This window comes from Dasypus novemcinctus, assembly GCF_030445035.2.
Source record: "Dasypus novemcinctus isolate mDasNov1 chromosome 11 unlocalized genomic scaffold, mDasNov1.1.hap2 SUPER_11_unloc_2, whole genome shotgun sequence".
In the NCBI taxonomy this organism is placed as follows: Eukaryota; Metazoa; Chordata; class Mammalia; order Cingulata; family Dasypodidae; genus Dasypus; species Dasypus novemcinctus.
Window position 1 is genome coordinate 532,279 of NW_026688126.1, and position 15,416 is coordinate 547,694.

Here is a 15,416-nt window from a genome sequence, read left to right on the forward strand (position 1 = left end):
GGTACCTTAAACTTTTGGCCAGTTTGCAATAAAATGGTGTCATATTTTCTTTGTTAAAAAAGCCACAGATGCTGTATCCTGGCTTCAGGACTTAATACAACTCAATTTCAGTCAATTACATGTAATTGGTTGCTTTCATCTGTGGAGTTGATTCCACCCAAGGAAAATACCTCCATTTCCTGGATACCGGATTTGGGGATCCAGCTTCACTTTGTAGGGGGCCCAGTGCGCCCTCTCAGGGCTCACCCTAACCCTCCATGGTCCTCTTCAGCTCCTCACAGGACCAGGCCTGGAGCCTGGAGCCTCCTGCTCCCAAGGCACCTTCCTCCTCCCTCGCCTGGCCCAGGAGCTGGGGGGCCCTGGGAGCCCAGGGGGCTCTGCTGGCTTCCCTTGGAGAAGGTGAAGGTCACGAGGGAGCCTCCACCCAGCACCACCAGAGGGCGCAGCAGAACCCAAAGACACACACTGAGCTCTCCAGGCCCCGAGGGGGCGCTGCAGGGTGAGGCCGAGCAGGGGCCCTTCTGGAGGAGCCGAGCGGCTCTGAGGGGCTGCACAACCACCCGGGTCACAAGGACCAGCCTCTGTGCAGGACCAGGAGCCCAGGACCGTGTCCTCTGCAGCCAGGAAAGTGGTTGTGGTGCTGCCAGTGGCCAGTGTGGCCCAAGACCGCAAGGACCCCAGGGAGCAGAGGCTTTGGGGACCAGCCCAGGTGCTCCCAGGCACCTGCTGGCAGCCAGGGCTCCTCCCACTGCAGAGCAGAGGCTCCTCCCTCGGCCACCCTGTGCTCCAGGGCAGCTGCTTTCCCTGCACCTTTATCTTTCCACAGTCTCCCCCCACCTGCAGCCCTCCCCTCCAGGTGCCCCTGCGTCTCCGACCGACCTCTGACCCTTGGAGACATGTACCTCCCAGGAAGGGCCCCCCTGCTCTGTCATCCTTGCCTGCCTGTGCTGGACCTCACAGTTCCTGTCCCCCTTCACTGTGATTTATCACTCTCATGATGTCCTACATACCTTATCTCATTTCATCATGGAGGAAAATTTCAGCCTTTGCAGAAAAACACGGTTGTTCCCAAAGATAATTTCTAAAGAAAAGATACAGAGAAGAGTTACACTCACAAGACAATCATTCATGTCATTACCAAACTACCAATTTAATGCAAACCTAAAGTTGATTCCATGAGTGTCCATCCAAAGTACCATTTTATTCTTAGACTTGTACATAGAACAGTCTCAAATAATGCCCTTGTTGGAGCCAAGAGACAAAAGGACTCTGCTTTCCACCGTTCTTTCTTCTGTTTAATCAAAATCAAAGCAAAAATACAGCTCCATAAAAATTACAACACTGACTTATTTTTTGGAAATCTTAGTTCTCAGGAAGTGCCAAAAAGTTTTATGTATTTCACCGCATATATTTGTTAGTTCAATACAAATATATGATCTCCCAGACTATACTCAAATGCCCATCTTTCAAAAAGGACTTGGTTTTCTGGATTATTTAGACAATTCACTGCCTTCTTCAGGTAGGGAGATGGAAAAGAGATGACTCCTTTCTGTGCTCCAGGAAAATCACCTTCAAGTGGTTTATAAAGGATGGCTATCATAGCTGGCAAAATAAATTCAGTCTGCAACTACAAACTCAAGCACACACACGTACATACACACACACACACAGAGAAACACACAGTTAACACTCTCATCAACACTTGACAAAGCAGAAAGCCTAAATACATTCAAAATTGAATTCTTAAGGAAAAATGACTTGAATCTAATTTTTAAAAACTTAAGCCTTCAATATTGAATCTACTCCATAAGATCATGTTTCCATTTAAAAAGTAGAAAAGTTAACTCAAACAGAAATGAAACAGAATAATGTGGTGTTTTAGTTTGACATAGAGCTCCCAAAGCAAAGTACCAAAAAGGGTTTGGCTTTTACAACCCTTTATTTATTTATTTAATTCCCCCCCTCCCCTGGTTGTCTGTTCTCTGTGTCTGTTTGCTGCGTCTTGTTTCTTTGTCCACTTCTGTTGTCATCAGCGGCACGGGACGTGTGGGCAGCGCAATTCCTGGGCAGGCTGCAATTTCTTTTGCACTGGGCGGCTCTCCTTACTGGTGCACTCCTTGCGTGTGGGGCTCCCCTACGTGGGGGACACCCCTGCGTGGCAGGACACTCCTTGCGCGCATCAGCACTGTGCATGAGCCAACTCCACATGGGTCAAGGAGGCCCAGGGTTTTAACTGCGGACCTCCCATGTGGTAGATGGACACCCTAACCACTGGGCCAAGTCCGTTTCCCTACAACCCATTTATTAGGGTAAAATCTTACAGTTCTGTGGTTGTGAAATAGCCAAATCAAGGCACCATCAGAGATGCTTTCTCACCAAATTCAGCTACTGGTGACCCTGGTGCCCTGCCATGTGGAGGGACAAGACAGCAGATCTCTGCCTGGTCTCTGCCTTTGCTCAAGGCTCACCATTTCCCAGTGCTTGGCTGTGGGTGATCAGGCATGTGGCTCATCTCTTCAGCCTTGAGCTGCTCCATGAGCCCAGCCTCTTGGGGGCTTCAGGCTTCAGCTTCAGCTGCTAGTGATCCTTGAGGCCTCTCTCCCATGGCAGGGTCAAAATGGTGACTTGCTTTCTCTAGGTCTCCTCCCTGTGTCTCCATTTACGTAAGGCCCAGCAAGAGGGGGGAAACCAAGCCTGGGCCATGCCTCACTGATGGAGTCCCATCAAAATGAACTGATCAAGTGACTTATTCAGGGTGAGAACCAAATCAAAGGCAATCAAAAGTTCTCACCACCATAGGAATGAATTAAAAAACATAAATTTTGGGGGGAGTCACCAAATTCAAACTCTCATGCCTGGACATCACTCTCTTACTAAATAGGTTTACAAAAAACTAGAGAAAGCATATGTAGGGTAAATAAGCCAACAGAAGGAAAAATCCTACATTCACAGGGTTGCTCAGCACACTATTATTTCTAATGAATAGCTCTTGGAAACAATGCACTGCCCAGGACTAGAAGTCTCTCTGACAGGTAGACTTCCACAAAGCCCCTTGTTTTAAGTCGCATCTTACTGCACACAGGGGCGAATGGTCCTTAGTCCAGGGCATCACTGAATCCACACCTCTGGAAAGTAAACCCCAGTCTTCTGCAGTGGGCAGGAGCTACCGGCTGCTGATCATTCTGTCCAGACTCCCCCTCTCCTGACCTGCCTTTCTCCCCACCTGTTCCACCACAGGGTCCCTGATATCTGCAGTGCCGAGCCCTGCAGGGATCAGAGCATAAATGAGCAGGCCTGTCCTTCTGCCATTGCTGCCTCAGGTTAGGGTTCTCTACTTTTGCCAACAAGTTACTAGTCCTAAGTCCACACTTTACTTTCACTATTTTATTATTCTGTTTTCCTTGTCTCTCTGTTGATCCTTGTGGTTTGGTCCTTTAAATTAATCACTTTATAATCATTTAAGTTATGTGAGAAAACAGAGGTAAGTGTCAATATTCATTTCTCAGTGATTATTGGGAAGTGTTTCATAAAATTCATACGTTAATATTCATACCCTGTTGAATCTAATGTTCTAGAACCCTTTAGAGGATAATATTGTGTGTATGTGTTGTGTATTGAGGAAAGAACACAGGACTCATTCCTAGTGGAGTCTAAATTTTATGCTTATAAAATATTTTGTAATCCCATATATGATTTTCCTTATTCTTTTGTCCTTGTATTTAAATTTAGTTAAGGAAGAGATGTGGCTAAGGCAACTAAGCTCCTGCCTACCACATGGGAGATCTGTGATTTGATTTCCAGTGCATCCTAAAGAAGACAGTGAGCTGGTATGATGGGCAGGGACAGCGACCTGATGCAACAAGATGACACAAGAGACCGTGAAGAAAAAACATAATGAGAGACATGACAGGACAGGGCACACAGGGGTCTTAAGTGATTATGCATCTCCCTCCCATATCAGCGGTCCTGGGTTCAGTTCCTGGTGCCTCCTAAAAACAGCATGTGGCAAGTGCAAACAATGAGGGGGTAGGGAGAAATAAAATCTTTAAAAACATAAAAATTAAATTTGCTTAACTTTTAAGATCTTTCTTTTGCAAGTAACATTAATTTTTTTGTCAAATCAAGTGTACTTTCAAGGAATGAATAGAACCAGCCTTAGCTAAACTTAAAAAATGATTTTTCCACATACAATAGAAGTATATCTCCTTTTTGTCAAACATGGTTGTGCCCCACATGCACAGTAGAAGTAAATCTTCAAAACTAAGGAGAATTTTGAAATGTAGATTTTTTTTTACCTTTTGACAGAGGATTATAAAGTTGAATCTAAAATCGTTTGTTTTTATCTGACATTTCCTTCTTATAGTACATATACATATCCTCACTTATGTACTTTTATGTCTATAATGCAAAACATAGAACCAACAGATATTAAGTGCCAAACATATTCATATAGTTTTTTATTCCATGCAAAGGTGAATGATAGAAACTCATCATAAACTAACTGTAACCTAAAAGATAATTAAATTTTTTGAATACCTGAGATTTCTAAGACTTAGTTCAGCTCAAAGTACAACTGGATAAAATAAGGATGTCAAGTGATATTTTTTGGGTTCTTTCATTTCCTCATTCTTTCTCCCTACATACATGCATACATGTATATATGATTCTCTGTGTATGCATATAAGTATATATGGTTACAGTTTATCATAAATTTGATCATGCTTTTAGCAGTATTTCTTTTTTTTTAAAGATTTATTTCTCTCCCCTTCCCCCCAGCCCCAGTTGTCTGTTCTCTGTGTCTATTTGCTGCATCGTCATCTTTATCTGCTTCTGTTGTTGTCAGCGGCATGGGAATCTGTGTTTCTTTTTTTGCATCATCTTGTTGTGTCAGCTCTCACGTGTGCAGCACCATTCCTGGGAAGGCTGCACTTTCTTTTGCCCTGGGCAGCTCTCCTTATGGGGTGCACTCCTTCCGCATGGGGTTCCCCTATGAGGGGGACAACCCTGCGTGGCAAGGCACTCCTTGTGCACATCAGCACTGTGCATGGGCCAGCTCCACATGGGTCAAGAAGGCCTGGAGTTTGAACCATGGACCTCCCATGTGGTAGACGGACACCATAACCACTGAGCCAAGTCTGCTGCCCAACAGTATTTCTTAAACAAGTGCTTTCTTAAATCATAGTTTTTAATCATAGTTTATCACAGTTCCCTCAGGAGGCTAATTCACAGAATAAAAGAACGGAATACTTTTTTATTTTTCTTTCAGAACTTCCTTCTGTTAGTGTAGATTAGAGCCATGAAAGGAAACACTGTTCATTTTATATTCAAAGGACGTTCACTGCTTCTGCTCTGATAGACTTCTCCTCTGGGCACTTGTGACATGTCGGCTGCTCAGCCTCTACAAGGCCAGGCAGGTTTGGGATCTCCCAACTTTGTTGCTCACAGTGGGCAGAGAATGCCTCACCTAAATGGGGTTGAAAGTGCCAGGCACCTGCTTCCTGGACTCCTCCCAGTGAGGGGCATTCCACGATCAGATGCAGCCATGGAAGCAGAATCGATGAGTCAGACAGCTGGGGACCCGGACCCTTCATTCAGACTGGATCCCCAGGGCAGCTGTGGTGGTGGGTGGGCATGGTGTCCGTCTCCAGAGAAGGGTGTGTTGTGCACAACTAGAGTCTTGTGCTTAGTGGGGTGGGGTGGGGGTGCTCACTAGAGGAGTTGCTCTATGGGCTGTGGCATGACTCCTCTCTGAATTTATCTTCTGGTCTTAGCTGGAAACAGAGTCGAGGAGAAGGGGTGAAAAGAAGAGAGTGTGTGACCTTCCTGACCTGGGGGGCAGAGGGCCCTGCTGGAGGTGCATCATCAGTCTGGCAGCTCATGGGCAGCTCCATGCTGCTTCTGTGACACGGGGCCAGTCAAGCAACCCTGGGTATGGCAATGTTCCCAGTGTCCACCTCCTTCTGCCTTTGTCCCCCACCACTTTCTATAAGCAGGGAGCCCCTTAAAACATACGTCACATTGTGTCAGTTACTGGTGAAAACCCTCTATGCTCCCCATGGTTTTTCCTCCCACAAAATTCTGATTTGTGGTTTATTTGCTCAGAGAAACTAGTGCAGTATGGGAAGCTGGACAGGAAGGGTCTACCTTGTTGGGGTCCTGCTGACCCTCACCTCTTGAGTAATGCTGTGCCTTTCTGGACCCTCAGGTCATCACAAAAAGTAGAAGGGAAGGAGGGGTGGCCCAGGAGAGTAGGAGAGGAAGGATAATATTGGCAAGGCTACCTGCATGTTCCCAAGGTCTTGACTATCCTCAGAACCTGGAATGAGACCAGGGGAGGTGAAAAATGATGGGTGGTTGTGGACTCATTATGATTCCATAAATTTATAAATAAGCCCTCATAAAAATGCACAGTCCAGATGAGAGTGGGAGCACTGTTGTGTATGGCCCCCTTCCCCAATATCTCAAGGGTTCAATAGAGGGGAGAAATGAATCAGGATGTACTGCCTGCCTCCAGCTAAGTGCCCATAAACACTTGCTCCCAAAATGGCCTTGAGGAGAAGGCTGGAGCCCCATGGTCCTGCCTCTTCCTCAGCCACTGCAGGACCTCACTGTCCATGAGGGAAGGCAGGAAGCAGATGGATGGCTCAGGGAGGTGGGGAGGGGGGAGTCACTGTGACAGGAGCTGCGTGGATCACAGCAAGGGCACCCTGAGGGAAGAGCAGCAGCAGGTGGGTGCTGTCAGGCAGAGGCTCTCCTGGAGGGTGAAACCTCAGTGTCCCCTCACCAGGGAGAGGACTCCTGGGGCAGCCTCCTGGTGACTGGGGGCCCAGCAGCCCACAGCCCCTGCTCTCTCCAGGCCTGGGCCAGCCCCTCTTTCCACCTGGAGGGCTGGGGGAGGTAGGAGCACAGGCTCTTTGGAGGACAGGACCCGACAGCAGCTTGGGGAGGAATATGCCTATCTGGGGAAGGGGACAGCATTTGGTACGGGGGGTCACCAGCACCCCTCACCCTCACCTCTGCATCATAGAGCAGATGCCAGCCCCTCCTGTTCAGATCTGCACCAGGGCAGGTGCACAGATACCCAGGCATGGGTCCCAGGGTCCTGAGGTGAGGGACAGGCCATGGGGTGGTTTGCTTGAGGGGAAGGAGGGAGGAGAGGGTAGAAGCCTAAGTGGGCTTTGCAAGGGCTAACAGGGAATCCCGTCACCAGGGCAGGACCCCAGGGATGCAGTGTCCACTTCCTGCTTGGAGCTGGAGAAAAAGGGGACCTCTGAATTTATTTTTTGTTGTTATGCATATTATTGTCCTTTAGAGGCAGCCCCCTGTGCTGCCTGTTTTGTGAGAGGGCCCTGTTGCATCTTCCCCTCCTCTACTTCCTTGGACCACTGTAGAGGACAGGGTGGGAGAGGGAATTTCTGGGCAGGGAAAGAACTGAGACCCTAAAACCTCTGTAAGCATCAGGCCCCAGAGGGGAGGAATTTTGTCAATGACACCCAGCCTCCCTGTGTTCACCCTATGGAAGTCAAGTATTCTCCCAAATAAGGACCTACCAGGGGAAGCCAAATGAGCTCCCCAGTCACATAAGATGCCCCTCAGGTGGCCTTCACTGCCCACCACTGGCATTAGGAGCCCCCCCCCCGAGCCTTCTTGCTGCTCACTGTGATGCTTCCCCCTGCTCCTGCCTACCTTGGGGTCCCTTCCCAAACTAGAGATCAAGCTTTGAATAAACAGACTCTGCTCTCCTTTGAATTCTTTTTATTTCTCCAGAATGAACTCCACTCTCCTACAAAGAGGAAAAGATGGAGAAGGCAGGAGAGGGGTGCAGGGCCCCAGGGGACACAGGTCAGTCTGCAGCACTGTAGGTGGGCCGAGTGGCCCCCTGGCAGTGAGGCTCTGCAGGCCACTCCTCTGGTCCCCCAGATGGTTCCCTTCACCTTTGGAAGCTGAAGCCCCTGGCTTCATTAGGAGCTGATGCTTGGAAGGCCTTGTGGATGAGGATCTCCTCTGCAGGTGGACCCACTGAGACCCGCCCAGCACTGCAGACCTCCGTCCTCCACTGCCCTAAGCCCTCCAGTACACGTGGCGCTTGTGCCCAGCAGCTGAAACTGTTGTTCAGGTCCAACTACAGCTGCTGTGTCCAGCACCTGCTCATCTCCCCCACTGTCCTTTCAGGCTCTGTGTGGTGCATGATCTTGTTCCTCCACAGAAAGTCTAGGGAGAGCAGCCTGGACTCTTCCCATGGTTTCCACTTTGGTCACTGCCTCTGCTTCTCACCACCAGAGGTGGGAGCATCTCCATGTGCTTTTCGCTTTCAGGTTCACAACAGATTTCTTATTTCGCTGCCATCTCCCAGACTCACTCTCCAGGACCAGGAATCAAAGACAGCTCAGGCACAGCTGGCTGCAGCCCCTCAGGCTCTCTGGACTGGGCCCCACAGATGCTCAATGGAGAGGCCAAGAACCAGGAACACTTCAGCATGGCCTCGTGGCCTCACCACCCCACAGCAGTAGCACAAATGTAGTCCAAAAACAAAGCATCTTACCAAGCTAAGTCAAAGAGAGCTCTGTCCACATAGGGCAGTTCCCACAGCAAGGCACCTAGGAAAATTTCCCCTGCATTGGGTCCCCAGCCTCTTGTTCTAGCAATAGCCAGGCTAGAACACACCAAAAGGGTCTGTTCAAGGTTAAATGAAGATAAAAGCAGGTCAGGTTTGCCAGGAGGTCATTGAACCTTAGCAAATACCAAGGGGAGAAACCAAGGTCCACTCAGTAGACTTTACCATGGAGGATGGAGACCAGGAGCCTCATGGAGCCCACAGAGGAGATACAGGAGACAATCACCAGCAGTCATGAGTGGGACCTCAACAGCCAAAACATGCTGCTGTGGTGTGTGTCACATGGAGCTGGGGAATGTACATAGGGCAGGATGGGGGTGTACAGAGGCCCTGGTGGGCTCACAGTGGGGGTCCACTGAGGAGGATCCCAGCACCTCCATGGCATGCAGAACATTACCAGTAGCTAAGGAGTTTCTGCTTTATTGGGCTCCCAGGAGATGTGGGTCAAGGGGTAGCCTCTGGGCCTCACCACCAGCCTGGGAGAAGGACAGGAGAAGGGAGTAGGCCCAGGGCACAACCAGTGCAGCCTCTGGGGTTCTCCCTGGGGTGTGGGCAGTGGTCACCTGGGCAGCAAGGGCCTGCCCTCCTTCCCTGGTCTCCCAGTGGGTGCCTGGGAGTGCTTTAAACCTGAAGGAGCTTTATTAGTCTGGCCACAATGTCTCTAAAGGCCCCAGAGCTCCCAGACACCCTTTTGACCTGCACCCTGTGGAGCCCCTGCCATGGCAGCCTGCACACCTCCATCCTCCACTGGAGGAGGTTCTCCTGGCCTGGCGTGCCACACATGCACAGCAGCCCATGGCACCCCATCAGGTCCCACTCATAGCCAAGTACATCAAGCACCCAGCAGATCTCCCCCATTATCTCGTTTGGCCCCAGGGAGCTCATGACCTTCATCCTCCACTCTGGGTCCCATGACCAGGGCAGGACTCCCTGAAGGTCCACCTGGTTGTTCCTCCCCTGGTGCTGCTCCTTGCAGGCACACCCTACGCACAGGTGATGCTTCAGGAAAGTCCAGAATTGCCTCCAGGTGCTCAGCTGGCCCTGGCTGTTGGTGGGAGGGGAGGCGGGCCTCCCCGTGCAGGGCAAGTTCTGCTGCTCACCCCTGACTTGGGGTGTTCCCCCAGGGATGGCTTCACCCATGCCAACAGTGGGCAGAAGTGCTTCCTTGAGGTCCTCCATCCCCGCTGCAGATGATGTGGGAGGAGGCGGTGACCACAGGGCCAAGCAGAGGACCCTCCTAATGATGCTCCTTGGGGCAGGGCCTGGCGGCCTGGCTGGGCTTCACCCAGGCCATCTGGGGCTGCTGGTGCACATGAGGCAGGGCCAGGGGCCCTGTGGGTGAAGCCGACATCTTGGAGGCATGCCTGTCTCTGGCATGTGCTGGCTCTCCTGGCTCTCATCCATGAAGGCCTGGCTAGGGCTGGTCCTCTGCAGGAGGGGAGAGCTGCAGGGTGAACTGGGATAGAGGGCAGGCTCTGGTAGGAGGGAAGAGAGGTGGGCTTCTCCCACTTCTGGCCTGGCAGGGGGCTGGGTCTGCAGGGCGCTGGTGGAGGTCCCCTGTTCCCATCTGCTGTGGGCCAGCAAGAGATAGATGGCCATAATTTCATGTTTGCCATCTCTCAAGGATGCCAGTATCTCCCCCTCTTTGTAGCCCATGGTAATCATAGCTGCTATCTGATGGGGGTCCTGGCAAGCTGGTAGGGGTCCCACATACGGCTTCAATTCTGCATGCTCATAGCCTGTATTGACCCATGGGTCAGTCATTATGTCTGGGAGGCTTGATCTCTTACAGGGATCCACTGTCAGGCACTTTTTGAGGAGATTCCTACAGTCTGCAGACAGGCGGTCTGGGATGCAGAGCTCCAGGCTGAGCACCTGCTCCTGCAGGCGCTTGAAGCTCTGTGCAACAAAAGGGACCTTCCCGCTGACCATGGTGTACAGAATTGCCCCCAGCCTCCAGACATCCATGGATGGCCCATCATACATGTGCCCCTTAAGTATTTTGGGGGCAGTATAACAGGGAGTGCCGCACAGGGTTTTCAGCTTTTGGTTGATGTCAAATGTGTTACTCAAGCTGAAATCAGCAACTTTCACATTCCCAGCAGCATCCAAAAGGAGGTTGTCTGCTTTCAAGTCTCTGTGCGAAATAAACTTCTGTTGACAGTACTGGACAGCAGATATGACTTGGTGAAATTTCGCTCAGGCTTCTTCTTCTAATAGAGAGCCATGGGCCACCAAGTAGTGAAAGAGATCACCTCCATAGGTGTACTGCATGATGAGGTAGAGCTCCTCGGTGTTGTCAATGATTTCAAAGAGCCGGGTGATGTTGGGATGGCTCAAGCTCTTCATTACGCTCACCTCTCTGGAGCGCATACAGAGGCTGCTGGGGCCGTCATTCTTGCGTATGATTTTCATGGCTACCTCATGGCCGGTGAGGACGTGCCATGCTAATTTGATGACAGAAAAGGCACCCTTGCCTATTGTTCTCAGGAACCGGTAGTTCTTTTTTTTTTTTTTTATTGATTTTGTAAAAATATTACATTAAAAAAAATATGAGGTCCCATTCGACCCCACCACCCCCACCGCACCCTTCCCCCCCCAGCAACACTCACTCCCATCATCATGACACATCCATTGCATTTGGTAAGTACATCTCTGGGTATCTCTGCACCTCATGGTCATTGGTCCACATCATGGCCCACACTCTCCCCCATTCCATCCAGTGAGACCTGGGAGGATTAACAATGTCCAGTGATTGCCCCTGAAGCACCATCCAGGGCAACTCCAAGTCCCAAAGACGCCTCCACATCTCATCTCTTTCTGCCATTCCCCATACCCATCAGCCACCATGTCCACTTTTCCCACTCCAATGCCACCTTTTCTCTGAGGTCCTTGGATTGGTTGTGTCCGTTGCACCTCTATGTCAAGAGAAGGCTCAGAATCCACATGGTTACTGGATGCAATCCTCCTGCTTTCAGTTGTAGGCACTCTAGGCTCCATGGTGTGGTGGTTGTCCTTCTTCAACTCCATCTTAGCTGAGTGAGGTGAGTCCAATAAATCAGATTGTAGGAGCTGGAGTCTGTTGAGGCTCAGGGCCTGGTTATCATATTGTCAGTAAAAAGATTCAATCCCCTAAATATATTTGAAACCCCAATACCAACTACAATTCCAGTAAAGTAGCATGATAGTCTTATGAAAAGAGATCCCCTCTGGGTCCAGTTTCATCACGCAGAAACACCAGCTCCAAAGAAGGGCCATCTGACATGGCAATGAACCCTATCTGCCATGACCATAGAACCCGTGGGTCCCTTTAGCCCTCAAAGGAACCAATACCTGGGGATTGTATCTACTTCATCTGTCTCTTAGATTCTGCTCAGTTGTGCATAAGGACAATCCTTCTGACAGCCTCCAGACTCTTTTTTAGAGACTCGTAGCCATATAAACTCATTTCTCCTTTCCATTTCCCCCTTACATTAGGTCAAACAGCATTTTAAAGTCATGTTATTATATGTAGACAGGGATATTCTGCTAGATCCGCATTGAACCTTCAATTCAAGGTCATTTTCCAGTTGCATCATCAGTTGGTACTTGATAGTGATCCCTCGGTGCCAGGGAGGCTCATCCCTGGATGTCATGTCCCACGCTGGGGGGAAGGCATTGCATTTAGATGCTGAGTTAGGCTTTGAGACTGGCCACATTTGAGTAACATAAAGGCTGTCAGGAGGAAATTCCCAGGCACAGTGCTACTCTAGGCCTTGTTCTTATTTCAGGCATATAGGCTCACAAGCATAGTCATTAGTATCAGGGGCTCACTGTTGGACCCTCATTCCTTCTCAGTCTTTGCTGCTGCACTTGGGGGACTGCTGCTGCTCCCCTAGGGACCACGGCACAGCACCCCCAGCCAGGGACCCAGTACCCCCCACAGCTGTAGTTTTTAATTGTTGCCACTATGAGTATATCCAAACATTACCATGCACCCTGGACATATGCCCTGTATAGCTCCCTGTCAGCCATATATCCCCTGTCAATAGTATCCTATACCAGTATTCCTCCACTGCCATTGTTGGACCACTCTGGGATCCAGAACTTCCTGAATATTGAAGCCCCAATATCGTAGTTCTTGAGGTGGGTTTCATCCTTAGCCCTCAAGGCTGTGAGAGGCCACAGCATGCTGGGGTTCATGCTGGGCTGGAGACCCAGTTACTCTAGGTAGACTTTCCAATGGGAAAGACTGAATAACTGATCTAATTTTTTAAAAAAATCAAATGCTAGAAAAAAATGAAAACAAAAAAATACAAAAATAAAAAACAGGAGTAAAAGAAAAAGGAAAAGATTAAAACAACAAACAGGGAAAATTAAAAAGCAAAATATTTTTTTTTAAAAAAGGAAAGAATAAAGAAAACAAAATCTGGAAAAAAGAATTAAGGCAAATAGAAAAAATAAGAAACAAAATAAATGAATCCACAAATGAAAAATAAACCAATGAAGAGCAGTTCTAGTCCACAGGTCATCAAAAACAGCTTCCTGGGTAAGTGGACCCTGAGCCTCAGCTGTAGGGTCTTATATAGAGGCAGCAGGTCCTGCACAGCGGCTCCTTGTGAGGTCATCCAAGCAATGGGCCAATCCAGGCTGTGGTCATCCTCAGGGGTTTCTCCTCACTTTCTGGTCTCAGTAAATCTCGAAACTTTTCAGAAAATTATGGGGGATCCCACAGAACTTTGGGTTTATGTGGGTTCTAACTCTTCCTAGTTCCTTATCAGAAATTATAACCTAGAATGCCACAGTGGCTTCTACATTTCTAGTTTGAAAACCTTAATGATATCTGGTTTTGAAAGAGCTCAGAACATCTACATTGGAAATATCCAACTATTTTTCTATAACTCTACACGATCTGACTCAAAGTGATCCACAGCTCAAGTGATAGCATGGTTCTCTCTGAAAATGTTCTGTTGCTTAAAGCATAATAAGGTACATTATTGGCATCTATAATGCTGAGGGAAAGATGGCTTTCATCTTATTTTCATTTCTTTCAGTTTTACCCAGGTTCTCTGTTGTAGCTATCTCCCTTCCACAAGCCAGAAAACTCACTGGAAGACCTCCTTTTTCCTGTCTTTACAAGTAGTGAGTGAAGTTGTGCATGAAGAGAGCAAGTCTTCTACCTTTTCTTCTCCAAGTCAATCTGTGCTCTGTCTCCCACTTACTCAGTATGGTGGTAGTGTCTGGGAGGTGCACATGGCACTGACATCTCATGGGAGAGAATGGTAATTCCTACATCATTCTTAAAAACTTCTCTGAAATATAATATAGCCATGCCACTTGGCTTTGCAAGTCTTCAATCTTTTTGATACCTCAATTCTTTCATTATTGCTTACTTTCATACTGATTTATGAAGTGAACCATTTTTAGTCCCTTGTCAATTCTTTCTCTGTATATTTTTCAGGTGATTGTTTTGTGGATATAGGGGCTTAAATTCAACATCCTAATTTAACAACAATAGTTTGATGTGATAACTTAACTGCAACTGTTTATCAGTCAGGGTTTTCTATTCATGTGTCCAAATTCCATAGGGCAGGCACTGTGTTTTGTCTGTGAAGTACAACGGTGTAGTGGAGCCAAAGAGACACACACATTATGCAAGTCTGCCATAATTCTTTGCCACCCCATTAGCATGTTGCATTCATAATATCCCATGAGCACAAAATTACAATGACTAAGATGGGCGGAAGTTCAGCAAGTCTCTGCTCTAAAAGACCATATTTTTCTTTCAAACTAGAGATACTTCCAAAGCAGAAGGTAGAAAATTGGCCTTCAAAGAAATACAAAACCACCAAGGATTCCTATCAGATCCTTTCTCCCTCCTGTAAGTCAACCTCTTACAGTAAAAATGATGACAAAAGGGAAGGGAGAAAATGGACTTGGCCCAATGGATAGGTGTCCGTCTACCACATGGGAGGTCCGCAGTTCAAACCCCGGGGCCTCCCTGACCCATCCAGACGTGCACAAGGAGTACCCTGTCATGGAGTGGTGTCCCCAGCATAGGGGAGGCCCCATGCACAAGGAGCACACCCCATAAGGAGAGTCGCCCAGCATGAAAGTGCAGCCTGCCCAGGAATGGTGCCATGCACACGGAGAGCTCACACAGCAAGATGATACAAGAAAAAAAGAAACATAGATTCCTGGTGCTGCTAATAAAGATAAGAAGCGGTCACAGAAGAACACACAGAGAATGGACACAGAGAGCAGACAATGGGGGAGGGGGTTGGCAGGGAAAGCGGAGAGGAATAAATCTTAAAAAACAAAAAGGGAAGGGAAAGATAGGGCAACTAATAGTTTCTTTCCTTCTAGCCCTTCCTGATTAAGCAAAGGGGGAAGCATTGGCCAAATGTGTACATATCAAAATGTAAAACAATTTGTGCTTCCAAAGACTTTGTCAAGAAGGTGAAAAGGACTCGGCGACAAACCCTGCGTGAACCAGCTTCTCCTCACTTGCAGCTCGCTCGGCTTCCTCTGCAAACATGTCTGACAAACCTGATATGGCTGAGATTGAGAAATTCGATAAGTTGAAATTGAAGAAGACAGAAATGCAAGAGAAAAATCCACTGCCTTCCAAAGAAACGATCAAATAGGAGAAGCAAGCAGGCAAATTGTAATGAGGCGGGTGCCGCCAATATGCACTGTATATTCCACAAGCATTGCCTTCTTATTTTACTTCTTTTAGCTATTAACTTTGTAAGATGCAAAGAGGTTGGTCAAGTTTAAATGACTGTGCTGCACCTTTTCACATCAAAGAATCGAGAACTAC